The sequence below is a fragment of the Rattus norvegicus genome, chromosome 16 (genome assembly GCF_036323735.1).
Source record: "Rattus norvegicus strain BN/NHsdMcwi chromosome 16, GRCr8, whole genome shotgun sequence".
NCBI lineage: Eukaryota > Metazoa > Chordata > Mammalia > Rodentia > Muridae > Rattus > Rattus norvegicus.
In genome coordinates this window covers 63473149-63499544 of record NC_086034.1, presented here as the reverse complement: position 1 = coordinate 63499544, position 26396 = coordinate 63473149, and the positions used below count along the sequence as shown (strand labels likewise).

The following is a 26396-nucleotide window of genomic DNA, read 5'->3' as shown; positions in this document are numbered from 1 at the left end:
AGACCCTTTCCTTATGCCGTATTTCTAGGACCCTGAACTCAGTTCCTAATACAGTTCTGTTTCCCACAAATCTCTTGTAACAACTAGGTAATGTTAGACCTTTAAGGGAGGGTTCAGTTACAGTGGCTTTGGAGTCCTGTGTTTAGGAATAACGCTGTTATCAAGAGAGTGAAGTCTTGAGAGAAAGGATGAGCCAGACCGATTTCCTTTCCTTTCTTACCCTTCTGCTGTGCTATGATACAGCCAAGCTCTTGAATCTGAGCTTTGAGCTAGTAAAGCAAAGAATTTCTATTGCTTACATATTACCAAAATAGTGATAGTCTTTTATAGCAGAAAAAAAATAAAAAAGACTGTGACAGTCACCATATAGTAGTGGTGATTTTATTGGGTGTGTAAAGACGCCTAAACATATCATCTTGCACATTTCAAGTGTCAGTTTATTGTGTGTCAATTGTCCCTCAATAAAGCAGTTAAAAATTTCAAAACTTCTACAATGGCTTTCATCATTTTCAGAATAAAATCTTTGCAACGTATTACATAATGTTTCTTCTTCACATTTTTGTTGATGGTAAATCCTTTCTGCGAAGAGGCCATGTTTTCATAGTCTATTGGCCACAGTGCTTAATGTAATGGTTAATACAAAGGGACTCAATTATTAATGAGGAAGGAACAGAAAATCATTAGAGGACAGAGTAGTATAAAACACACACTCCAGGAGAAGCCTGAGAGGGGGAAAATGAGCAATGGGACTGAATCGCCATGAAAGGCTTCATGAGGAGGGTATGGAAGGATGAAGGGGTGATAACAGGGACCTTCCCAAGGAAGGGAGAGAGGTGTTGCAGCCAAAGCAAAGACGAGGTGTGTGTGGATCACTGGAGCCGCTTTGCTGGGTAAGGAAGGCAGGCTCATCTAGATAGTGAAGCACCGAATCTCCATCCACTGAGGTGGAATCTGGCAGGTGGGGCTTGACCTTATTGTTATTAATTAGGGTTGGATTACAGATCCAGAGGTTCAGTCCATTATCATCATGGCGGTAGAATGAATGGCAGCATCCAGGCAGGCATGGTGCAGGAGCTGAGAGTTCTACATCTTCATCTGAAGGCGGCTAGGAAAGACTGACTTCCAGGCAGCTAGGGTGAGGGTCTTAAGTCCTTGCCAACAGCAACACGTCCACTCCAACAAGGCCACGCCCACTCCAACAAGGCCACGCCCACTCCAAGGAGGCCACACCTCCAAATAGTGCCACTCTCTGGGCCAAGCCCATTCAAATCACCATAGAGGATACTTCAGAGATTAACCTGAGCTTTGGGTTACCTAGGACTCTTTTCAAAGCAAGGCTCAACTATCTCATCAAGGTGAAGTTGCTGGACCAAGCATACCGGAGCATCCTCAGGCCACCGCCTCTCCATTCATTCTCCCCAACCTCAAAGCACCATCCAAGGTCTCTAGTGTGTTGCTCTTACGAGGGCCCTGAGAGGGAGAACAAGGGGGGTAGCTTGCGTTTGAAAGCCAGGAGGACCAAAGATGCGTGTCCTCAGACTCCCTGCTCTATTGTCTCACTCTTTAACAGCCTTCCCTGGGACTGAGCTGGACTTGAAACCCAAGACCTTCAGTCTAAACTCAGCAGGAAGCACTTAGAGGGCCTGCCCTTTGTTTGGGAGGTAGCAGAGAGGAAGTAAAACAAGGGAAAGGATCAGTGTGGTTTTCATTCAATACTGAAGCCCAACAGAGTGTGTCTGCTCTCTGCTGAATGCCTCAGCGGGGAAAGCTTGTGTCTGAACCTAGCGAATGACACGGTAAACTGTCCTGCTGTCCCCCATCTCAGCAGTGGTTCATTTAGACAGTGCTCTGAGTTCACCGGGGACTTCCGTAGACAGTTTCTTCTCTGCTCCTCACCACCGCAGTCCGCTCTGAGGAAAGAGGGGAATCACTATGATTTCTATGTGATAGATGACCCAATGTCTGGGAACTGGTTGGCAGGCTCTCTTCGGAGGTCTCTTCTATGATTCCCATAAAGCCAATTGACCGTCAACAGAGGCGGGGGAGGAGTCACACTTCCTACCCTTTCCCCTATAAAGGATTCCAAAGCAGTTAAGGTTCTGTTCTAAATGTCAGCTCCATGAACTGAGGCACCCGGAGGCCACAAATCCTGTCATGGCAATGCTGATCTTATCCCTGTACAGGGTTTAATGAATAGTTCTGAGCCGGGGATAGAGGTGCGGATGGGGTTGGATGTTGGGGTGGGGAGTAGAGGTGTGGCATGCATCTGAAGTCCCAGCTACTTGAAAGGCTGAGACAAGAGGGTCAGTTGAGCCTAGGGCTTTGGAGCCAACACAGGCAATATCTGAGGTTCCGTTTCTTACAATAATATTAATAAAATAACAATATATATTTATTAAATATCTATATTGTGCCAGGCACTTTGAGTTAGCATCTCAAGTAAGTTATATTAACCTCCTTGTGGGTGAAGGTTGCTGTCAGAAGGTAAATCGCCTTCCTCAAATTACTAACCGTTCCACCAGGTAAGAAAAATGAGATTTAAACCAGATCTCCTGGCTCCAACACCTATTGTTGGGGTAGAAATCACCGCTGGTGTCCGGACAAATCACACCAGGCCAACATGGCTCCACATGGAGGGGTTTAATGTCAGGACGAGACAAGGGAGTGGAACGAGAGACAGAGAGACAGAGACAGAGACTGGGGTGGGGGTGGTGGGGAGAGGGGCCAGAGGAGGGGACGGGAGGGAAGGAAAGGAGAGGAGAGGAGTAGAGGCCGGTCATGAGCACGTGGAAGGGGGGGGAAGGGAATGGGAAGAGAAGGGTCAAAAGGGGAAGAGGAGAAGAGCAAGAAAGTGAGGAGGGGGCAAGCAGCCCCTTTATAGTGTCATGAATACCTGGCTGTTGCCAGGTGACTGTGGAGCGGAACATACCTAGCTGTTGCCAGGTAACTGTGAGGGTGGAGCTTAGACAGAATGCTAACACCTATCTTCTTTCATTTTGTTATAAGGTCTTTGAAGCTGGGAATCCATTTTCTTTGGGTCCCTCTCACCATGCACCACCCACTTCAGGCTCTCTCTGAAGTGCATATATATCCAAGGGTTGTATAAAAGTACCAGTTTCTTGAAAACAGAAAGAAAGAAAAAAAAAAAAAAAGAACCCAAAAACCTCTTCAACGTTAATTTGTGGTTCAAGTTAACCAAGCACCAGGATTTCCGGTCTTCAGACAGACTGCTGCTATTAAACATTAGGGAAGGGCAAGTTTTAGATGAGATGAAATGCCTCGTAATACCCAACGCAATGAACCTCAGTAGGAATTCACGTTGTAAAACAGACCAAATAATGAGAAACAGATTTATGTTCCTCAAGCAGCCCGCAGAGAAAGGAGAAACAGGGGTGCCGTCTTTGTTGTGAGCTGTGGGGTTGCAGAAAGTCCATCATCCATCAGAAACGGCAGACCTCGTGCATTAGTGTGTGAGAAGGAACGAAGTCCCGTGGGCACAGGAAACAGGTAGGGCAGCGGTGAGGCGGCGGCGCCCTTGTCAAAGCGGTTCACAGAGTGGAGAGACTGAGAGACTCCCAGCTCACAATGGCTGGGAAGGCTATTGCTAGACAAATAGCAATCCCTAACTCTCGGAGAGAAGACCCAACGTCTACACAGAATGGGAGTCAGGTCCTGCGCCCGCAGAGGAGGCTCTACAGGTTGCCTGGGCAGGTCCACAGCAATCCCTAATGTCCTTCGGATACTAGGCTATTATTCTATTATTATAGGAGTTAGAGCTTGTCAAACAAACAACAAAAACCTCAGGTAATTTCTCCATTTTCTTCAACATCTGGCCTATAATATCATACGAAGCATCTAATATGTTAATGTAAAATATAGAATTTAAACAAAGACTCATATTTGATGAAGCTATCTGATGTACCTGAAACCCCAATAGTGGGAGAGTGTGAACTTGAGACAGCACTCGGATATACAGTGAGTTGGGAGCCAGGCTGGACTACAGAACCCTAAGTCTAAAATATGATAAAATAAAAGGTTTTTTTTCCGCATTTGAATAATTTTAAAAACTTATTTTTAAAATCTTAGGCTATGTTACAAATATATATGAATGCAGTGTCCCCTTGCTTCTCCAGCAACTGTTTTTTGGAGAATGATGGTCTTTTCAGTCCGCACTATGTTCAGTTCCCTCAAAGGCTGCTTTGCTCCCTGTGGCAGAAGGGGTATTTCTGCCTCCTGTTGAGGGTGTACTCCATCTGTCCTCTGAGGACTGCATTCCAGGAAACTTGTAGCCACAACTGGTGCCCAGTCAGTCTTGCTGTGAAGGATGTCAAAATATACATGAGGTCATCAATCTTTAGAACTAACAGAGCCACCTCACAGAGTGCTTCTGTGACACATCTGTAGTGTCCATTCATAGCTAGGATCTGGGGAAACCTGAAACAGAGCTGGAGAGGCAGTCCAGTTTGGGAGGATCCTATCTAATCATGCACGTGGTCCTGGTTGCTCTAGCGACTGCACGATTTGCCCAGTCGAAACTTGACCTACTGTGGTAAACAAAGAACGTTCCTAAATCAAAATGAGGAAGGAAATCATATTGACCTAGGAAAAAAGAAAACGAAAAAAGAAACGATGAGAAAGTATAAACCACATCCTGAATGTTCTCGTGCTGGTTGCTTGCGTGTGTAACGCATATAGTATTGTCCGAAATAATACAGACCCACGATACTTCAGCCTATTTGTCAGATTCACAAGCGATGCCTCAGAGGTACACGATGCGTAACTGCTACCTTTGGGCAGCTCACACTGTAGGAGCAGGATCTAGGTTAGGGAAGGCGCTATTAAACAATTAGTGTTGAGAAATGTGCCCCTCCCCCACTCCAGATTCTCACGTTGAAGTTCTAACCCGAAGCACCTTAGAGTATGACCTTATTTGGAAATAGGGCCGACGTGGACACAATCAGTTAAGATGAGGTCATCTGGGTGGGGCTCTAAGGCAATCTAACATCTATGTAAAGAGAAGGTATTTGGAAACAGACACGGGGGAGATGCCGTGTGGATGTGAAGTCAACGGTTTAGAGCGATGTGTCCACAAGCCAGGAAATACCAGCAATTGCCAGGATGGGTTCTGCATCATAGTCATCAGAGGAAATCAGCTGCCACCGTGAGACAGTGAAATTCTGCTGCTCCAGGTGCCCAGTCTGCGTTTTGGTGATAAATAAAGCAGTCACAGAAAAACTAAGACGAAGTAAAAGTATAATAAATCTTCAGGTCTCAGGGGAATGAGGAAGCAGAAAGTTCAAGCTAGTCAAAGCAACAGACACCTGCCCACAGCCCTGCCCCCCCTATATTCCTTACAGCACCTCAGGGGTTCACAGCCCTCATTTTCATACAGGTGGGCTGGGCTAAAGGAGAAAAAAAGAACCCAGTTGGCCACTGGGCATAGTCTCATGGTGCAGACAGAAGGTTCCAGAAAAAAAATGAGAAGCAAATATGCATCCTAGTAAACTCTCTCAAACAAGGGGTTTCACAGAGCTGTGGTAATTCCACCATCAAAACACATATACACTCATCACCGCAGAACCCGCCCCCACAAGTCCATTAATCAGTAGTGTGCTCACTGGGCCTTTTAAAGGGCCATTTAGAAATGTCTGTCTCTTTAAAACTTGAGTGTGGATTCTGAAATGCTACTCTAAAGCCATAAATGTGTACGTAAGTCCTAAATATATCGTTCGTGCTTTGGGGAACTGGAATAATCTGCCCCTGAGTGCTGTCACACACAAACCAGACAAATGTGCTTTCTTGGGATCCGTTTGCAAATTCTCAGTGTCAGTTCTTGACCTAAGAACCGGTCACATTTATTTTCCCAGATAGAGTCATTTGTAGAAAGACCAGCACTGCCCATGCAAATGCAAACCGATCGGGGCATTTTTATTTGATCGTGGAACTGTGAGGCAGTGGCAGGGACTTGAACCCCTGGGCACTGGTGTTTCTCTTTCTTTTGTGTGCTGAGCAAGCCGGATGCTAGTTGAGTGTTCGGGAAGAAAACCAAACAATTGTTAGAGAAAGGATTGAAGGAGCTGAAGGGGTTTGCAACCCCATAAGAACAACAATATCAACGAACCAGAGCTCCCAGGGACTAAACCACCATCCAAAGAGTACACATGGAGGCAGCTCTAGCTGCCTATGTAGCAGAGGATGGCTTTGTTGGGCATCAATGGGAGGAGAAGCCCTTGGTCCTGCCAAGGCTGGACTACCCCCCCCAAGAGACTGTCAGGGCGGGGAGGCAGGAAGGGATGGGTGGATGGGTGGGGGAACACCCTCATAAAGGTAGGGGAGGGGGGATAGGATAGGAGGTTTATGGACGGGAAACAGGGAAAGGGTATGACATTTGAAATGTAAATAAAAAATATCCAATAAAGAAAAGAAAACCCCACAATTATACTGTAGCCTGTACTGCTATCTGAAATTTAGAGATGAAGAGAGTAAGAGAATATATGCATACGAATATAAAACCCTTGACTTAGATAACTTCACCATGTGTGTTCTTTGCTGAATTCCAAACTGGGTGCAATCCTTAGCTAAAACCGAGTCTTAGAAAGTAATGTTTTATATGGTAAAAAAAAAAATCCCTATATCTATGATACCAGCACTCAGAAGGCTGAGGCAGGAGACTCAGAAGTTTGAAGCCAGCCTGAGCTACATAGTAAGATAATTTGCAGGAAAGAAACAAAAGGGGTGGGGGACAGATGTTAAGTATTATTCCACATATCATTCCGCAGAACAGTTTGGAATATTTCTTTCTTTGTTGTTTGTGCCTAGGATTCTCAAGGGCAGGAGAGGTGGCTCTGGGGTTGTCCATATCTGCTACGAAAGCCTGTGACCTGAATTCAGACCTCAGAACCAATGGTGGAAGTCCCAGTGTTGACCTCTGACCTCTGCATATATATATAATATATATATAATATATATATATGTATGTGTGTATACATATATATGTATATATATGCATGCGTGCCATATGCATACATGCTAACACATACAATATGCATATATACACAAATCGTAAATAATACTAAAATAAAAATTGTTTAAAGCAGTTCTCAGTTGCAGTTACATTGAAAAGTTGTTGGTTGAAATCTTTTGCCTCTTTTCCACCAGCTGAAGAAGCAACTTCTTATTGCCCTGATTTCTTCCCTAAAGTATTGTCTAAGGGGCTAGGGGAGACTTCCTTCCCATTTCTCCCTTATGGACAACTTGACCTTTCACAGTATGCATGCACTCCTCTTCCCATTTAAAACCAGAACATCATCTTCCATGACCGCTCAGGTCCACCCTGTGGTTGTGTGTGTGTTTGCCAGTGTTAGCCATGCAGTCGTGCCCCAACGTTTTACTATAAGAAATGACACTGCATGGGCAGCCTTCACACACATCCTCATTCATTGCCTTGCTGATTATTCTCATCACGTGATTCTACCTTAGTCCATGGCATGCTACTATAAGAAAGTCCCTGAGGCTGAGTAATTTATAAAAACGCATATTTCTTTCTTTTAGTCCCAGAGGCTGGCAAGTCCAAGTCCTATCTGGTGAAGATCGTCATGAATTACTGCCTCTAATGGAGGGTAGAAAGCAATACAGCAATACAGCAATGAGAGAAGGAAGTGGAACTCCTCTATCTCCCCGGACCCCACTCTTTGGAAACAACCCACTCTCATGGTGACTACACTACTCTGCTAATGGAGGCAAAGCTCTTCTCACCACTATTGCTCTGGGATTGTTTCTTACTCATGGGTGGTGGCGAACACATTCAAAGCTTAGCAGATTCCAAGAAGTGGAAGGGTTTTTGCATATTTGGGCCACCTGCTTTCTGTAAGTTGGCACCAATATGTTCTCTCTAGCAAAGCCTGCCTGAACTCACCACCATTCTCCACCCATTTGCTGCCCTCCTTCTCTCCATAGGTAAAGTGAGGAGGGTGAAGCACTTGCTTTTCTGCATAATTGGGTTGAGTGCTGGCTCCTTGGATCAGGTTTGCTCACGGAGGTGGCTGGAGTCATGGGTGACTCCGGGTGTCTGACTGTGTCGGTTTGGTTACACACCCTCGCTCCTTCAGAGAAGAGATATGATGCATACTGAGGTCAGTGCCAGCTCAACAGAATGTAGAGCCATGTTTGTTCTGCTCCCAGCTACTTGTTCCTAGAAAGTCACATCAGAGTGACTCTGCCTCCACTCTCTCTGTAATTTCAGAAATCTCTCATACTCAAGTTAACCTTCTCCTCTCCCTCTCCTTCCCCTCCTTCTCCTCTTTCTCCTCCCCCTCCTCTTCCCCCTCCTCCTCCTTCCCTTCCTCCTCCCCTTTCTCCTCCTCCCCTTCCTCCCCTTTCTTCCCTCTCCTCTCCTCTCCCCTCCCCCCTCCTCCTCCCCTCCCCCTCCCCTCCCCTTCCTCCCCCCTTTTCCTCTTTCTCCCCCCTCCCCCCTCCCCTCCCCCCCTCCTCCCTATTCACACTGTTCCAGATGGGGAAGTGGAGCAGTGTACGTAAAGCTCTTGAACCCATCTCTTCACACCTCTATCTGTTCACCAACAATCCAAGTGGACTCTCTCCTCTAATGTCACTGTTTTTCCCAAGGACACAAACTGGGAAAGCCTACGAGTGGCTTCGTCTCCCCAATCCTTGACATATCTGTTGCTGGTAAAGACGAGGTAGGAAGGGCATTGAAGAAATATGGGGATCTTTGATAGGACAGAGACAGAAGACCTGATTTCACTTGAGCTCCGAAGCTGAAACTGGGAGTCCTCATGAGTCCAGGGCTCCTCCATGTTCTCGCCACACACAAAACCCGTCTGCCAGCAGTCTGCAGTAGCAGCTCCTGAGCCATGTAAATCCTACATAGAAGACTTTCTTAGAAAACAAAGGTAAATAGAAAGTTCTAGTGTGGAGAAGTAGAAAGGTGACTGGCAGAAGGTGGGTGGGGTCAAGGGAAGATAATAGGGGTGGGGCCAAAGTACATCATCTGTTGGTAGGGAAACGTCTTCAAGAAATTCCTTATTTTGTACAATGAATACAAGCTAACAAAGGGGGTGGTGGTGGTGGTGGTGGTCTCACACTCGAGAGGCAGAGGTAGGTGGATTTCTGAGTTTGAGGCCAGCTTGGTCTACAGTGTGAGTTCCAGGACAGCCAGGTCAACACAGAGAAGCCTTGTCTCAAAAAACCCAAAAGATTAAAACAAAACAAAACAAAAACAACAAAACAGAAGGAAAGAAAGAAAAGAAAAGAAAGGAAAACAGAGGTTACCCATGGAAAAGACCGGGCTCCAAGCTCAGAGGGCACTGTCTGTGCACATAGAATTGCGAATGCTGTTCAATACTCCTTGGATCGGCTTCCTTTTTAGCCTGTGTGGACTGCAGGTCCCATTGTGCCCAGGTGTCTGGTGCGGAGAAAGATCAGTGTGAGGCAAGAAGGGTACCATTCACATTACCCATTTCAGGAAACGCAGACGTAGTCAGGTCAAGTAACTTCCCAAAAAGCACGCCGGAAGTGGGTGAACTACAGGTCACTTCTAACTTGTGTCTGTCAGGTCAAGACAGAGAAATGCTGAAAGGTTCATCAGCGACCCACACGATCTACCCAAGTGGGCCTGGCCATCTCTGGGCAAATGCTCCCTGTCACGTCCCACAGCTAGATCAGTGTGGCCAAAGGGTGTCACGCTTTTGGTCCCACGCCACAGCGTCTGACACCCTCATCCCTCCTGCCCCGGGTTTACAAACCCGAGCTCCGAGGCGCACAGGGAAACCTCAGTTGAAGCTCCTTGCAGTTAACACAGACTTCCGGTTGCAACAGGTTTCCTTCCCGTAGCTGTGGTTTTTCTCGTCCGGCTCCTGACCCCTTTCTTCCTTTGCTTTACGCTAAAAGCTTTAGTGGGAAAAGGCAAAATTGAGCTAAAGGAATCGAAAAAAACGTTAGCCTCGGCTGGCGAGAAAGTTCCTTAATAGTGGATGCAGGAGAAAGTAAGTCACTGAATAACCAATTTGTCCTGAATTATTCAGATAATCTTTTATCTCATTTTCTTTCTGGAAGCTTACACACAGAACAAAAGCATGCCCTGGGCTAAACGCAGAGACAAAGGTACAGTGAAGAGCTGTGACCTTCTCAGAGTCCTGCTCCACCTGCTAAGCTCAGTGCCCTCCTGGCTTTGAGACCTGTGGAGAATGCCATCTACCGAGGGAGGCTTTCTCAGTGAACACAGGAAGTCTTGTAGCCTAGGATAGCCCTCAGTCCAGGCAAACTGAATTGTTGACCATCCTGGGACGTTCAGGGGTTCTGTGGGATGGGCATGCCAGCCTTTGGGTTCTTTTCCTTACCTGGCTTTTGTTTGTTTGTTTGTTTGTTTGCTGTATGTTTTTGAGACTGTTTTGTTTTGTAGCCCAAGCTAGCCTCAAACTCGCAGACCTCCTGCCTCAGCCACTTGAGTGCTAGGCGTCGTCTGCTCTGCCTCATTTCATCTTAGCAGAAGTAGAGAAATCCAGAACCCTGGTGGGCCTGATGCCCCCATGCAGATACAAAGGGAAGATATGGCGTCCAGAAAGTGGGGTGTCTAAATGTACCCATTAAAATGTTCTCCCAGTGTTCTGACGTATATATGTGCACTAATGTATATTTAATCACACAAGTTCAATCTGACTACTGCAGAATTTTTTAAAGATAAGAATAACAAGAAGGAAGTCATCGTACTCATAATCTTACAATCCCCCTGAACCACATTGAGTCTTCAAGATTTTAATATAATGTTACGCCTAAGAGCTATCTATGCTAGTCTTTTCCAGGAAAAATATTTAATAGAATGAGGCTTTGAAGCTATCTTTCACTTAACAGTATGAGAATGAATCCATGTCAACAAGCATGCTCTTATGACGTCATTTCAATGAGCACCACCGAATATTCCACATCACCCTAATAACCCAGTTTCCAAGACCTACATCGAACAGTGCATTTCTGCTGCTTTTAAAAACCTTCCCAGTATTATAGACAGTGCTGAAGGACTGGTGACATATTTAGCATGATGGCCAAACTCTTTGCTTAGCATGACACTTGGATTCAAGCTCAGTGAACAGACAGGGATGCTTCAGGGATGTGCGGCTGAGTCAGCTTCCAGAAGCATCTCACAGAGCTCTGAGCAAAGCCACGTCTTACTCTTTCTGCTGTCACCAGGCTCCAGACCCAGCCAAAGTCTTATGATTGGGGTGTGTCTCATGTGCTCACTGTGGGTGTGAGGGAAGCCGGGTGATGAGGACCGAGGGCTTCTTATTTCAGCAAGGCAGATAGCTAGTGAAGTGTAAGAATGGGGACACCATTCGAAACATTTCTAGCCGTGTCACCTTAGAACTCTGACGTGGGGAGTCGGAGGATACAATAAGGAAGAGAAAGACTCGGAGCCGCAAAACTCCAGCTTTCTGGGCTCCGTTCCAGAATCATTATGGGGGTTGGGATGGGTGGATGAGCTGATGCAGACGGGGTGGTGTTGATTGAGAGTTTGTAAATGTTGGGGCTGAGGGTGCACAGACACACACTGGTCTAACGACCCTTTCTCTGGTAGACACTAAAAGTTTTCTTAACAAAAGCAGTGTTTAAAAGGCAGCAAAAGTCCTGGCAGGAATGTAGACTAGAACACAATTTCTGGGCCTTAAGTAGTAAGCTTTCTCTATGGATCCTATCCCAGACAACCGAAGACCTCTGGCTAGCAGTTGTTTTTCATTTGCAACCATTGTTTTTTCCAACATTCCCCAAGGAAGAAAAGAATTTTGTTTTGTTTTGTTGTTGTTGTTGATTTGTTTTTTGTTTTCACTTAAAGTGGATCAGAATAAGGCACGGCTACTGCACTCAAGACCTTCATTATCTCCAGAAACTGTTCCACAGCCACATTTAGTGGCTCAACAGATAGGCTGCTACTGTGATTGGCTTTTGAGGGTTACCAACAAATAGAACCCATGCAACTCCAGATAAATAGCAAATATTTATTTTAATATGTGTGTCTATGCAACATGAAGGACTGACTCAAGTTAAAACATATTCTAGATCTGAAATTTAACAGTAAGTGGGCATCCACATTTTATCTGGTTCCTTTACTCCGGTGGCTTTTAAAATTTAGGCGATGCCACCTGCCTCACCCTAATTTACCTCATGCTGCACCTCAATGTACCCAGAGTGACTGGACTAGAGTCATGTAGTCATGAGTCTGGGAATTTCATGACTGTCTTTCTTCGTCTTCCTGGAAAGGCGTTCCACACAGCTGGATGGCTTTGAGGTCTGGGTCCTGCCTAGCTCCTAGTCATTGAGGGGAAGGAGAGAAGCATCTGTTTGTCACCAAGAAAATCTGTTCTCTAAGATGAGACACCCAACACATCCACCCAACCAATGGAACTGAGATTCAAACTCTTTAACTACACCCAGCATTTTTGCTGCTACATAGTCTGCAGGAACAAATCGGTGTAGACTGTGGTCTTCAAAGGAAGCACAGCTGTCCTGTGCTGGAGAGCAGGAGACAGCTTGTGTCCAACTTAACTCTGGCAACCCTGTCTCCACCTGTCACTGTCGGCTCCAGATTATCAAGGCTAAGATGATGGAGTTTCCGAAGGTAGAAAGTCGTCTGCTTTCCCTGCCAATCACTTGACAACTCATTAGCATCCTGACTGGAAGTGAGCCAGAGGAAGGAAATGATAAACCACCATGAGTCAACATGTTTCTTGCCAGAAGTTCTCGGAAAGGGAGCAAGAGACGTGTGAGGGAGAGAAATCCGCAGAGAAAGTTTTAGGGGTCGTGGGGATTTCTCCTTGCCCTCCAAATCAGAAATAAACAAGGCCTATCTCTTAAGGTTGACTTCTCCAGATAGAATGTTCTAGAAAGACGCTCAATTCTGTTGCCCACAACCATAAGAAAGGTCCACCCTTCGTTCTTTCTATTCTGCTGTGAGGTTAAACAAAGGTCAGAGTGGTAAAGGGATGGGAGGAGGCAGTGACGTTTTGAGCTGGGTGTAAGATCCAGGTCGGGGAGAAGGAAGATAGAATTCCTCGGGAGACAGCCACATGGTTCACAAAGTCACTGTCAACAGGTATGTTTGATAATAAGAACAGTCTCCCCCAACTGTAGGCTGTTGAGAAGTGTAACCAAAGAATGACATCATTTGCAGTACATAAAAAGAGCCGTTTGCTTTTGTTTGTTATAGCCGTTTGCTATAGTGTTTGCCTTAAATGGGAAAGACAGCAACAGGAAGAGGTCAATATGCTCAAAGTTCATTGGTGTGCGTGCCTGAAAATGTTATAATGAAGCTATTGTACACTGACTAAGAATTAAAAGTTCTAAGTAAGGAGTCTAGGGATTTAGTGCTTCATAATAGGGCAAAGGGGAAAGAAATCAGGGTCAGGGGAAAAAGCAGAGCTAAATAAACATGTCGGAGAGAAAGGTGGCCAGAGAGAAACTGCCCAAACCAGAGACAGCCCGGGTGTTCTAAAATAGTTATCTCAGCAGCCATTCACAAAGGATTTATTATGGGAATTTTCAGTCATATACAAAAATAAGCAGGCTTGTATAATGAACCCCAGTGTGCTATTTATTCTGGGCTTCAACTATGAACTTAGTCTCGTTTAACCAAATTCTCTGCCCACTTGCCCTTCCAGCATGGGTCATTTTGAAGAAAATTCCATACATTATATTTTATCAATTAATATTTCGATACAGCATTTTAAGGTTTAACTCACCAATTCTGATCTGTATGGTTTCTCCAAAGTTAGCCAGTTTCCACTCAATCTGTTCCTACGGAGCCTGTAGAAGGGGCAGAATGAAGAGGAAACCATGTTCCCACCACATGATTGGAAAGTCCACAGTTACAATCCTGAGAGTTTAGGGTCCCCAAAATGCATAGAAACCAGTTGACCATGGCCAATAAAGGCAAAAGTCAACAAAGGAGAACAGAAGAAACCCATGAACAGCTGTAGGAAACCAGAGGAAGATGGTGGGGCTTCTACACAATTCAGAATGTTCGCTCAAATGCAGGTTGGCCATCAAAGCTCCTAGAGGCCTGTAGGACATAGCCATCAGGTAAGACTACTTGGGCTACACAATTGTTTAAACTCCAAGCAAGTTCTTTTGTGCTCACATCCCAGGCACATTTTAAATAAGATTGTCAAAGTTCAAAAGAGTCCCCATAGGTCATGTGTTGTGTTGTATGTATGTATGTATGTATGTATGTATGTATGTATGTATGTATGTATGTATGCATGCATGCATGTATGCATATATATATGCATGTATGTATGTCTGTATGGTATGTATGTATGTATCCATTCTATCTGTCCTATATCTTATCCATCCATCCATCCATCCATCCATCCATCATCCATCCATCCATTCCACCCACCCATCCATCTATCTACCCACCCACCCATCTATCTACCCACCCACCCATCTATCTACCCACCACCTACCACCCATTACCCATCACCCATCCATCCATCCATCCATCCATCCATCCATCCATCCATCCATCCTATCCTATCCTATCCTATCCTATCCTATCCTATCCTATCCTATCCTATGCTGTCCTGTCCTATCTATACTACTTATCTAGACGTAGTTTTTTGAGACAAGGTTTCTCCTTGTAGCCCTGGCCATCCTGAAACTTGCTCTTTAGACCAGGCTGGCCTTGAACTCGGAGATCTACCTACTTCTGCTCTCGTGCTGGGATTAAAGGCAGGTACCACTCACTACTGCTGTCCGGCTATGTGTTGTACCTTCAATCCCCAGTGTGGAGGGGGTGATTAGAACCTGACATTTCTGGCCTCGTACATGGTTAAATGCCATTAACATAGGAATAGGTGAGTTACCCTGAGAGTGCACAATCGCAAACCAGTTTAGCGTCCTCTCTGCACCACACAATGAAGCCCACCATCTGTCCCCAGCTAAACTATTGTTGTTTTCCAGAATGAAATGGCCTCAGGAACTTTAGTCAGGGTGCATCTACAGAAATGGGGATTTAACAGTACTTCCTTACCCCGTGTACTGGATAATCCTCCGCAGTGTTCCGGACCTTCGCCAAGGATCTGCTGTCAGCATTCTTCAGCAAAGATCCCTGAAGAGTTTTTCTGAAATGTCATTTCGTTCCCAAGTTGAAATTCCACAATAAATCTTTTACCCCCTCCCCATGAGTGTTTCTGACACCCATGAAGAATTTCCCTTTCAAAGATCTGTCTTCTTACAATCTCTCTGAAAACTCCTCTTGACACCAACCTCCCAGGTAAGACCACACCCCTTGGCTCATAATCTTGCCTGTGGCGTCTTTAAGGTGTTTTTTTTTTAATTCCCTGATAAAAATCTCTGCTCGCTCAGCACTATCATACGCTGCCATCTTCCCTGAGAACCTGGCTTTGTATCCTTGTTAATGGCTCTGTAGTCGCTGGAAGACGTGGCCCCACAGACAAAGGGATAATCCTCAGGGCTCCTCAAGTGAGGACAGAGCACTCTGAGAAGGCCTGTTGAGACAAAGGGCGCCAGGTGGGGTGGGGTCACCCATTAAGTACAGCTAGCCTGGGCCTGAGAATGTGCATTTGAAACAGCTTACTCTTTGGCCCTGAGCAGGTTGCAACAGCTTCTCATGGAAAAAATCCCTCTGTTTAAAATCATCTTCTTCTTCTTCTTCTTCTTCTTCTTCTTCTTCTTCTTCTTCTTCTTCTTCTTCTTCTTCTTCTTCTTCTTCTTCTTCTTCTTCTTCTTCTTCTTCTTCCTCTTCTTCTTCTTCTCCTCCTCCTCCTCCTCCTCCTCCTTCTCCTCCCTCTCCCCTCTTCTTCCTCCCCTCCTCCTCCCCTCTTCCTCCTCCCCCTCCTCCTCCTCTTCCTCCTCCTCCCCTCCTCTCTTCTTCTCCCCTCCTCCTCCCCTCTTCCTCCTCCCCCTCCTCCTCCTCTTCCTCCTCCTCCCCTTCTCTCTCTCTCTCTCTCTCTCTCTCTCTCTCTCTCTCTCTCTCTCTCCTCCCCTTACTTTTGTGCTGGATAGTGAACCCAGGAGCCTTGCTGTACATGATAGCCAACCACTGAACTGCATTCTCAATCCTAGATATTCATTTGATTATAAACTACAGCGGTGGTGGTAGGGGATAAAAAACAGGTTGCAGTAGCACACACATTTAATCCCAGCACTTGTGAGGCAGAGGTAGGCAGATCTTTGTCTACTGAGTTCAAGGACAGCCTGGTCTACAGAGCAAGTTCTAGGACAGTCAGAACTACATAGTGAGACTCTAACTCAAAAAAATAAAAACAAAAAAATGGGGGGGGGAGGTGGCGGATAGCAATACCTGTGTTGATGATTTTTTTTTTCCAGGCTGAGTAACAGATTCAAACTTTGTGATTGTGGAATTGGAAAGTTGAAGATCTGGATCCAAGTCATCTTGAGCTAACTTTGGTCCTTTCCGTGACTAGCAGTATTCCTTCATCTGACCTGACATCCTTTGACCAGCAGGTTAAACTTTTAACATGTGTTCCTGGCAGACGACTGGTATCCACAAATTCAATAGCCGAGAATGGCAGCATTACGTGTCTGAAACCTAAGACAGGCTTCCCCTACTTTGCCTGGGATTCCCACCAGTGAGATTGGTAAATGCCTTGATTTAGGGTTTTATTTGCTCTGTGATCAACAAAGTCCCCTGTAACCATTTCCAAGTGGAGCGCTCAGGCTGTTTCTTGCCCTGTGCTTTCACTTTGGCTCAGATTAAGCTCTCTCTCATTCCCTTTGAAGCAAGGGCCATGCTTCGTGTTGACACTGTTTAAAGCAAAATCCAGGAGAGTCCCTGAAGGTAAAGGCATGCTAGATGTAGGAGAGAAAACCAGGTTTGAATTCTATCTCGTTCTGGTTTCAACTGTCTATGCTCAAGATTCTCAAACTCTCAAAGCCTAAATTATCTGAGAAAGGGCAGTCATGATCTCTCCCAGCTTAGTAACAACAGGTTTGGGAGGACATTGCTTGAACTTCAAAGTTCTGCATATGTTCATGATACTGGAAAGCACACAGCCCAGGTCAGTGTCAGGAAGACTGCTCTGGTGCTAGGGGGCAGCCACTCTCAAGCTTAGAGTCATGACCCCTGGACAGGGTGATGTTTGAAGAACTCTTTAACAGGGATCTTCTAAGACTGTGGGAAAACACAGGTATTTATATTAGGATTCATGACAGTAGTAAAATAACAATTATGAAGTAGTAACAAAAGTAATTTTACAGTTAGGGTTCATCTCGACATGAGGAACTGTACTGAAGGGAATGTTGTATTCAGTTGGCATGTGCAAGGATTCAGTGGAGTAGGCTTGGTGGGGAAAGGAGATATTTTCACTGGGCCCTAAGGGTTTTCAATAGACAGAGAGCTGAGCAGGGAAGGGAAATATTGAGATCGAGGGACAGCATACACCATTTGTTCAAACCAGCAGGAAAGGTGGAAAACTACAGAAAGCTTTGAATACAAAGCAAGGGGTTTGAACAGACAGTGGGGCCCTGGGTATCTGCGGGTTCTGTATCCGAGGATTTAACCAGCCACTGACTGGAATGTTGGGGGGGGCGATAAACAACTTCTCTACTACTGGATCGGTACAAACCGATCATTTACTTTCCTGTCATTTATTCCCTTACAAATTATACTAATTCTATACTAGGATTTGCACAGTGCTAAACATGCTGTGCAATCTAGAGATGATTTTACATGCAGGAGAGGATGTACGTTGGTTATAAACTATAGCATGCCATTTAACATGCAGAACTCGAGTGCCTAGATTTTGATGTTCTCAAGGGTCCTGGAGCCAGTTCTCCATGGCTATGGAGGGGTGACCACTGTTTGGTATAGAGAACAGGCAGCCACTGGGCATACTTGAGAATGTAAGCAATGCAGAATCTGGGGTACACAAGGGGGCAGGAAGAGCTGAAGAAGGGAGATCTGGTCACAGTCTTTTACTGAACAGCAAGCACCCCTTCCTTTGCATTGTGACATCATCTCATCCCTTCAACCGCCTCTGTCTTTATATATCTATATCTATATCTATATCATCTATATCTATATCTATATCTATATCTATATCTATCTATCTATACACACACACACACACACACACACACACACACACACACACAGGTTTAGCCTCCACTGCTTAAGTCTTTGTCTTTCAGTCAGAAATCAGCTTCAAAAACTAGGCAGGCACCTCCTGTGTGTCTAGCTGTGCTTTCTGGAACATTTTGTGAGAACACAGTCCCTCTTCTTTCTAACCTTCCCCATCCTAATTCAAATTTTCCTTCTCATCTAATGTGTCTCCCACCCCCTTTTCAGATATTTCTCCTTTAAGAGTGACCCCCCCACTTGTCACTTTTGAGTATAATGTAGGGTTTTTGGTGGGTTTTTTTTTCCCACAGAAAAGAAGTACTTGGCATTAGCAAAGGCACTTGGATAATTTAAACAAACACACTCTTGACGGGAGGATCAGAACTGAGTTCCCCACCCTGTCTCTTTGCTTACTGGGAACTTTCCTGCCAGCATTTCAGAAGAGTCGAGAACAGGCCTACGTGAATGCTCGCATGTCCATGCAATCCTGTCCGTCTGGGCTCTCTGGCAGTCCTTACATTCTTCATCTTTTGACGTGAGTTTGCTTTGATTTAGAATACTTTCTGTGTGGCCTATATTTCCTTAAAGAATTTATGGGGCGGCCAAGTCAGTCATTTACAGCCCCTTTCCTGTGCCCCATGTAGTATCATGGCATTTCCCAATACCTTCTTTCCCCCAGCACCCCATAAAAACAATCAACCTTTTCTTACATTATCATTTTCTCCCTTCCTTTTCATCGTCCCCAAGCCTGAAAGGTGGGCTTGCCTGTGGCTGGTGTGTGCACAACTAGAGGATTGTTTGTGAGGTCACACCATTTCTCACAACATGTCTCTTTAGGAACGAGAGACTAGGAAGGACACGTCTGATAAATCCGTCCTCCAAATCACAGCGTCGGGAATCCATGCTACTCAGGATGCTCTATGAATAAATCCCATTGCCTACTGTCTGGGCACACACACCGTCAAACGTAACAGACCCTTTGTTATAATTTCATTACTAGTCTTCACAAAACTTGCTATCTTCGCTGGGCAGTAGTGTACACGCCTTTAGTCCCAGCACTCGGGAGGCAGAGGCAGGTGGATCCAGGTCGACCTGGTCTACATGGTGAATTCCAGGACAGCCAGGGCTACACAGAAACTCACTGTCTTTATTCTAAGTGCCTGAGCTCTGAAGATACTTTTCCGGAATGTGCTCCCTCACTTCCTCGCTATAGATGAGAACACAAGAATCCAGGGCTAGGGGCAGCTTGGGTCTTCTCTCTGTGTGAAAGCACATTTTACTTTCCGTACCAAAGTGAAGGGTCACTCAGAGCTTGTGATGACACAAGGCATTTGATCCCGTAAGGCTCTCCTTGGGTGCTGCCTGCCTTGTGTCAGAAGGCTACTCAGAGTCATTTGTGAAACAAGTCTTATTGACTGTGACTCATTGGAAGGAATGTCGCGTGCTGGCATTATGCCGTTGAGCAGGGAGTCTCAGCCAATTAGGGCTGCTGGCTCAGATGGGATTCAGGGAGGGAAAATGGACATCCGTGGGAAACCTGACCAAGCAAGTGTGTAGAAGCACGCAGCACCCTTTGCCACACTCTCTGTGTTGCTCTCAAGATCCCGAAGATGAAGAAGTAACACCGCTTCTCCTTAACCAGTGGTTAGATCATGGCTGAGAGCTATGTACTTTGTTAATGATGGCTTCAGGGATCTGTTTGTTTGATTATAATTTGCTATTACAAGACATCTGTTTGTTTGATTATAATTTGCTATTACAAGACGCAGGACCCAACTGTATACAGCTACAGCAGGTAGTGTATTTCCCGAATCATGGCATTTCATGAAGTACCTAAAGATTGGGCTCTTTCATGAAGAGAAATGTTAATGAGTGGAAGACGCTAAAATACAGGCTTTTGTTTCCATTTTGTTCCTAGCAGTGGAGCCCTGGTTGCATCCATGGGAGGACAGTAGAGGTGTGAACAAGACTACTTAAGAAATAAGAGACTCTCTGATGATGGCACACTTTTTTAGTGTCCTAAGACTGTAATTCTTCAGCGGCAATTTTAAAAGCTCCCCAACCTGCATCTTTAGAACAAAGTTTGAATGTGGAGGCTAAAGCCTTGTAAAATGAACACACACACACACACACACACACACACACACACACACACACACACACACAGATACACAGAAGGTAGATTAGAGGTTAGGAATAGAGATATTAGGAATAGAGAAAAACGAGGTTTTCATGAAGGAACAGATATGTCCTAAAATTGACTGTAGTGTTGATTGTACATAGTGTTAAAAAGCTGGATCTTCTGCCTGAACAATTTATACTGTAATGAGAAAAACTGTTAGCATTTCATGCAGGACCAAACACTTTCAACACAGTAGAAGGTTCCCAGAGCTAAGAGTGTTGGCTTTAGGAAGGAGTGGCATAGCCATCATTATCAAACTTCTCCTTTTACAAATAAGTCTGTAAGTAATTAGCTGTCATACTCTATTGTTGAGTTGTTTTAATACTTTAGTATTTCTGGCAGATAGTTTTATTTTACAGAGCAAAACAATAGTCACTTGTCTGTTAAGGGAAAAGGTTGGGTCTTTTTAGGGGTTTTGATTTGCCCTGCCTTAGCCTCCGCTACTGAAGGAAAGGGTGGGTGTACTCTGAGTTTTAGCATAACAGCCTCACAGAGCCAAGAGATGAAGAGCTTCAGAAAGGAAGACATCACCCAAACCTCTAAACAGCTACAGAAACTCAGCGCTATACTCTGGGTCCCATATTTCAAGCCTCTGGCACCCACGGGATGTGGCCGTTTCGGCAGTTATGTGGTTTTTGGCCTGCACAGTTCACAAAGTAACAGTAACATGCACATGTGACTGCTTAAGCATGCTAGGAACTACTGGTCTTCTTGATTCTTGGTAGCATGGGAGTGCCAATCAAAGGAGTCAAGCAATCTGATCTATCTGAGAAATGCATTCCTGTGAACAAATTGGGAATGGAATACTGGGAGATTTTTCTATCCCTTTGCATAATTAGGACACACTGACTATACTTCTAACTCTCAGGTGTCACTCAGATCGAGCACACAGAGACTTGGGACCTTCACAAGAACCTGTGGCCTTTAATTATATTGAATTCCAGAGAGGGAGCGTTAATGTTGGGCATTTTGTGACAGGTGCACATTCTACTTCCAATGTCAAAACTAGACTGTGGATTCCAGAAAAGGAAAGGTATTTCTCAAAGACCAAAGCTTCAGTGAGTGATGACTGTGTCAAACCAACCAGTTACTATTCATTTAATTAAGATGGCTAAGAAACATTATTAACTTATCGAAAGTCCAGAACAGAGCAATCTTTTCTGAAAAACAATGCCCAGTATCACTCTGTGTAAACGCAAGGACTTTCCCTTGTGCATTCAACAATCTTAGCAACAGCTCCCTTTTCAAATGTGCCAAGAAAGATACGTTGCTTTGGGTTACAGACACTGAAAAAAAAAAAAAAAACCAGAACATAACACACAGGAGAAGTAGGCAGAGAAAGGGTCAAGCCGGGTTACCCTGAAGTCCCTGGGGAGCTACAGAGTGACAGCACTCACATGATACCCTAGCAAGGTTCCCTCCCAACTCCCAGCCCTGTGGCCCTGATCCTCAGGCTCCCTTGCCCAGCCTGTCACACTAGTCTACCAATGTGTCAAGAGGAACCTCAAAGGAACTCAGCTTCAAGTTAGAAACATCGCCACAGAACCATAGCGATCTTTTAAAAATTAACTCCGGTCCATAAACTGCCCAGCAGAGCCAGATTCTTCCAGATATCAAGCGTTCGCTTTCTGTGGCCTTTGCGAGGATGAAGCAGACTGATTAAGTGGGTTAATTGGTCCTCATGTGAATGCTCTCTGGCTACAGTGGTCAGGAAAAGAGCCAACTGAGCCCTTCCTCTTTGTCCCTTGTTGGTGGCATAGCCAGCATCCTCCTCGGCATCTTAAAGCACCACAAAACTGAACACTTGAGAGTCCTCCATATCCACTGTTTGAGTAAGCCACCATCGTCTTCCTCACCCCCAATCTTGAGACAAACAGATTGCATAACTTGTTCACACTAACTGAAATCCTTCTGTATTTGTGTGGTCCTCACGACCAAAAGAGGCTGACCTGGAGGTCTTCACACACTCTGGAATTTTCAGGGGACGTGACTCAAAGGGCATTTTAAGTGACTGTAACTTCTCAACCACTTAGGTTCATGTGCTATACCACTACAAAGAAAGCTAATCTAGATAAGTTTTTTTTTTAATTAAAACACACTACGGGGTTGGGGATTTAGCTCAGTGGTAGAGCGCTTGCCTAGGAAGCGCAAGGCCCTGGGTTCGGTCCCCAGCTCCGGAAAAAAAAAGAAAAAAAAAAAAACACACTACAACAGAGAAATATAATTAAAATAAGAACTAATTTTTATAATTCTTACAACGTTTTTAAAAATTAATTAATTTTTACGTATATGGGTATTTTGCGCGCGCACACACACACACACACACACACACACACACACACACACACATCTGTGTACCATGTGCATACATGCCTGGTGCCCATGGAAACCAGAAGAGGGTATCAGATACCCTGGAACTGAAATTACACAAAGCTGTTAGCCTCCATGTGGGCATTGAGAATCCAACCAGGGTCCTCTGGACGAACAATCATTGTTCTTTTTTTTTCTTTTTCTTTTTTGGAGCTGGGGATCGAACCCAGGGCCTTGTGCTTGCTAGGCAAGCACTCTACCACTGAGCTAAATCCCCAACCCCCACAATCAATGTTCTTAATTGACAGTGTTCTCACTCAATAAGCCATCTCTCCAATTACATAACAAAATATTTTACATTAAATTGTACCCAGGGACAGAAAAGATGTGCGTGGCATTCTGACATTTGGGAAAGCAGACTTTTAACTTTTGCTCTAGTTTTTTTGTTTGTTTGCTTGAGTCAGTTCCTTACTTTCCCCATGTGGGCCCCAAGGATCAGACTCATCAGAGGTCACCAGCCTTAGCAGAAAGTGCTCTTGCCCACTGAGCCATTACACTGGCCCATGAGCCAAACTTTCTCCAATCAGAAGGCATTATGTAGTGGTCTAACCAGCTGCTTCCCTATCAGCTCTCTCTTCAGGGTCACACTTTAGTCTGTGCAATGGAATCCTCAAGACCCTTTCCTCCCTTTTATTTTAGATCCTAGATGAAAAAAATAACAAGCACTGTTCACCACTGGACACTTAACGACTAACAAAACGGCAGTTTACAACCACCCCAAATAACCCTGCTGCTATCTGTGGGCTGGCGACATCCCTCACAATATTCCTAATAACTCGAGCTCAGTGTGAAGATGTATCAATCATGGCCAAGTGTTGGCGAGTTGGAAAGACTCTGGGTACAAATCATCTTCTATGAGCCCCACCCGCTGCCCTGGGGTTGCCAAGATATCAAACACTTACTTGAGCCAATATGTATAACTTCACAGGAATAGAGGTTGTATAAAGATGGACCAAATGCCATAATCAATTGATTGTATTTGCCATTCCTTAAAATGGATAAAAGTACTGTCTTTGTACATTGTTGGTTTTGGCGTATGTGTTGTATGCGGTATACGTTGGGGTATGTGTTTATTGGGTTTGAGTTTCTACTGTTGTCAAGAGACACCATAACCATGGCAACCCTTATAAGGAAAATATTTAATTTCACTTCAGATGGCTTACGGTTTCTGAGGTTTAGTCCATTGTCATCATGATAGGACATGGTGGTGCAGGGTGCTATAGAAGGAACTGAGGATTCTACATTTTGATCCACAGGCAGCAGGAGAGTGTGTTCCACAAAGTCCACCTCCACAAGGCCATCCTCCAACAAGGCCATCCTCCAACAAGGCCATCCTCCAACAAGGCCATCCTCCACAAGGCCGTCCTCCAACAAAGCCACACCTACTCTAACAAGGCTATACCTAATAGTGTCACTCCCGATGGACAAGCATTCAAACACCTGAGTCCATAGGACCCAGTCCTATCAAAATATCACAGGCTCCAACACATGGCAGCTAAGTTCTTTACCATTGAGCTACATCCGCAGTCTGACATACCTTCTGTGTTCTCATGGGTTAATTTGGTTCTAATTTTAAACCTAGATATTCTCCGAAGCATTAATCTAGGGACAATTATGTATAAAGTAGCCCCCAAGGCCTTAAAAAAGTGTTCTTCCATACCAAAGCCATGTTAACCTGGATGGTATAGGAGTGCTCACCAGGCCTCAACCCCATACAAAGAACTACAGGCAACTAAGGAAGGCTGAGAGCAGGAGAAAGAATCTTCCCCAGGGAAGGACACGCCAAATGGTTAACCAGATACCAAATGGTCAGCATGAAAATATACATCTGAGTAATAATATAGAATATAGAATGTAAAATATAGAATAAAATATAGAATAGAATATGGGCTATGGAATATGAGATATAGAATATGGAATATAGAATATAGAATATAGAATATGGGCTATGGAACATGGAATATAGAATATAGAATATGGGCTATGGAACATGGAATATAGAATATAGAATATGGGCTATGGAATATAGAATATAATATGAGCTATGGAATATGGAATATAGAATATAGAATATAGAATATGGGCTATGGAACATGGAATATAGAATATAGAATATGGGCTATGGAACATGGAATATAGAATATAGAATATGGGCTATGGAACATGGAATATAGAATATAGAATATGGGCTATGGAACATGGAATATAGAATATAGAATATGGGCTATGGAATATAGAATAGAATATGAGCTATGGAATATGGAATACAGAATATAGAATATAGAATGTGGAATATGGAATATAGAATATAGAATATAGAATATAGAATATGGAATGTGGAATGTGGAATTTGGAATGTGGAATGTGGAATATGGAATATAGAATATAGAGTATAGAATAGAATATAGGATATGGAATATGGAATATAGAATAGAATACATGATATATAATTAATATATAAATAAATTTTATATGTATAAATAATTTGAAAGAGCAAGAATAAACATATGGGGGGTTAGGAGGGAAGAAAATGAAGGAGAAATTATGTAATTATAATCTTAAACAAGTAATTAAAAAGAACAATTAAACTGAAAAGGGAAAGGAAGGAGAAATAAATAAATCAATCAGTCCTTGACTGTCCTTTTCTCTCTCCTGGCACCCCAACCCTCAGGACATCTCAGGAACCTTATGGGGGCCCCGGCTTTCTCACCACCTCTAGCAACGAGGGCTCTGCACAGCCCCAGCGTTCTGTCAACCCTGCGCGCTCTGTCCTTGACCCCTCCGTGACCTCTTCAGGACGCTGCAGGTAGCCAGGCGGCTCTTTTTAAAAACACGAGGCAAGTCTCACTCGCCACACCAGGACTATCTGCACCTTACTTTGAGGAAGCCGGAAATTCCTACTGCGCCTCTAGGGACCCTACACAGTCACTCATTTGACCTCTCTGAGCTCAACTCTTCTTGCATCTGTGGGTCCGTCAGTGTCTGTCTGCCACCAGGCTTGTTTCTTTTTCTACCTCAGGAACTTTGGGCCCAGAACCTTCGCAGGAACCGTCCATCCAGGCCTTACTCAGCACAGTCCTACATAGTCACACACAGTCACACACTTTTTGAGGCTCTGCTCAAGTGTCCTCTTCTCACTAAGGTGACCTCTGACCTCCCCATTTAAATCTGCAGCCTCTTTATTCCCTAGCGCCCTCTGGCCTCCTTACTTGGCTCTCCTCTTTCCCCCAAGACCTACATCTTTTAATTTACCAGAGCGCATGCACATTGAGTTCCGGTTATTCCTCTGCTGGCGGAATGGGGTACCTCATAAAGGGAATGTGTCTTATGGGTTGCTTTTCACTTTTCCTGAAATAGCACCCGGTATACAGAGGCCCAGTAGGAAATGATCGTTGGGTGCATGAGTAGACAGTTGCCAGAAAGCAGCCGACAAGTCTGATCTATAATGTCGTCCCCTCCCCACGACACCCCCACGTGCCTCTCTCTGATGCAGGCTCTCTCTGCGTAGCCCTGACTGTCCTGGAATTTTGATTTGTAGACCAGGCTGTCCTGGAACTCACAAGGATCCACTTGCCTCTGCCTCCTGAGTGCTGGGATTAAAGGCCTGTGCCACCACACCCGGTGACAAATCTGATCTATAAATCTAGGTACTAAGTTATTGTATTTCTAATGGATATGTAAGATATTACGAGACTATAAGTGTTTTTTTCAAGTCTCTTACTCAGTGGGATTCGG

General features: G+C 44.7%; 2 long non-coding RNA genes across 4 annotated transcripts; one reads left to right on the top strand and one right to left on the bottom strand.

Moving 5' to 3' along the window:
- Positions 1-367: 367 nt before the first annotated feature.
- Positions 368-4844, bottom strand: LOC134482394 (uncharacterized). The gene is made up of 2 exons (XR_010058429.1): positions 4718-4844; positions 368-4599 (listed from the first exon to the last, which is right to left on the bottom strand). It is a non-coding gene; the product is annotated as an uncharacterized LOC134482394 (long non-coding RNA).
- LOC102553369 (uncharacterized) lies at positions 1340-23679 on the top strand. 3 transcript variants are annotated; one of them, XR_010058428.1, is made up of 6 exons: positions 1340-1441; positions 3007-5189; positions 6820-7713; positions 7957-8132; positions 16357-16628; positions 18421-18820. It is a non-coding gene; the product is annotated as an uncharacterized LOC102553369 (long non-coding RNA). The 3 variants fall into 3 exon arrangements; XR_010058427.1 differs by lacking the exon at positions 1340-1441 and adding an exon at positions 23301-23679 and having other exon boundaries at positions 5059-5189; positions 7552-7713; positions 18421-18644; XR_005494892.2 differs by lacking the exons at positions 1340-1441; positions 3007-5189; positions 6820-7713; positions 7957-8132 and adding an exon at positions 8514-13099.
- The last annotated feature ends 2717 nt before the right edge of the window (positions 23680-26396 follow it).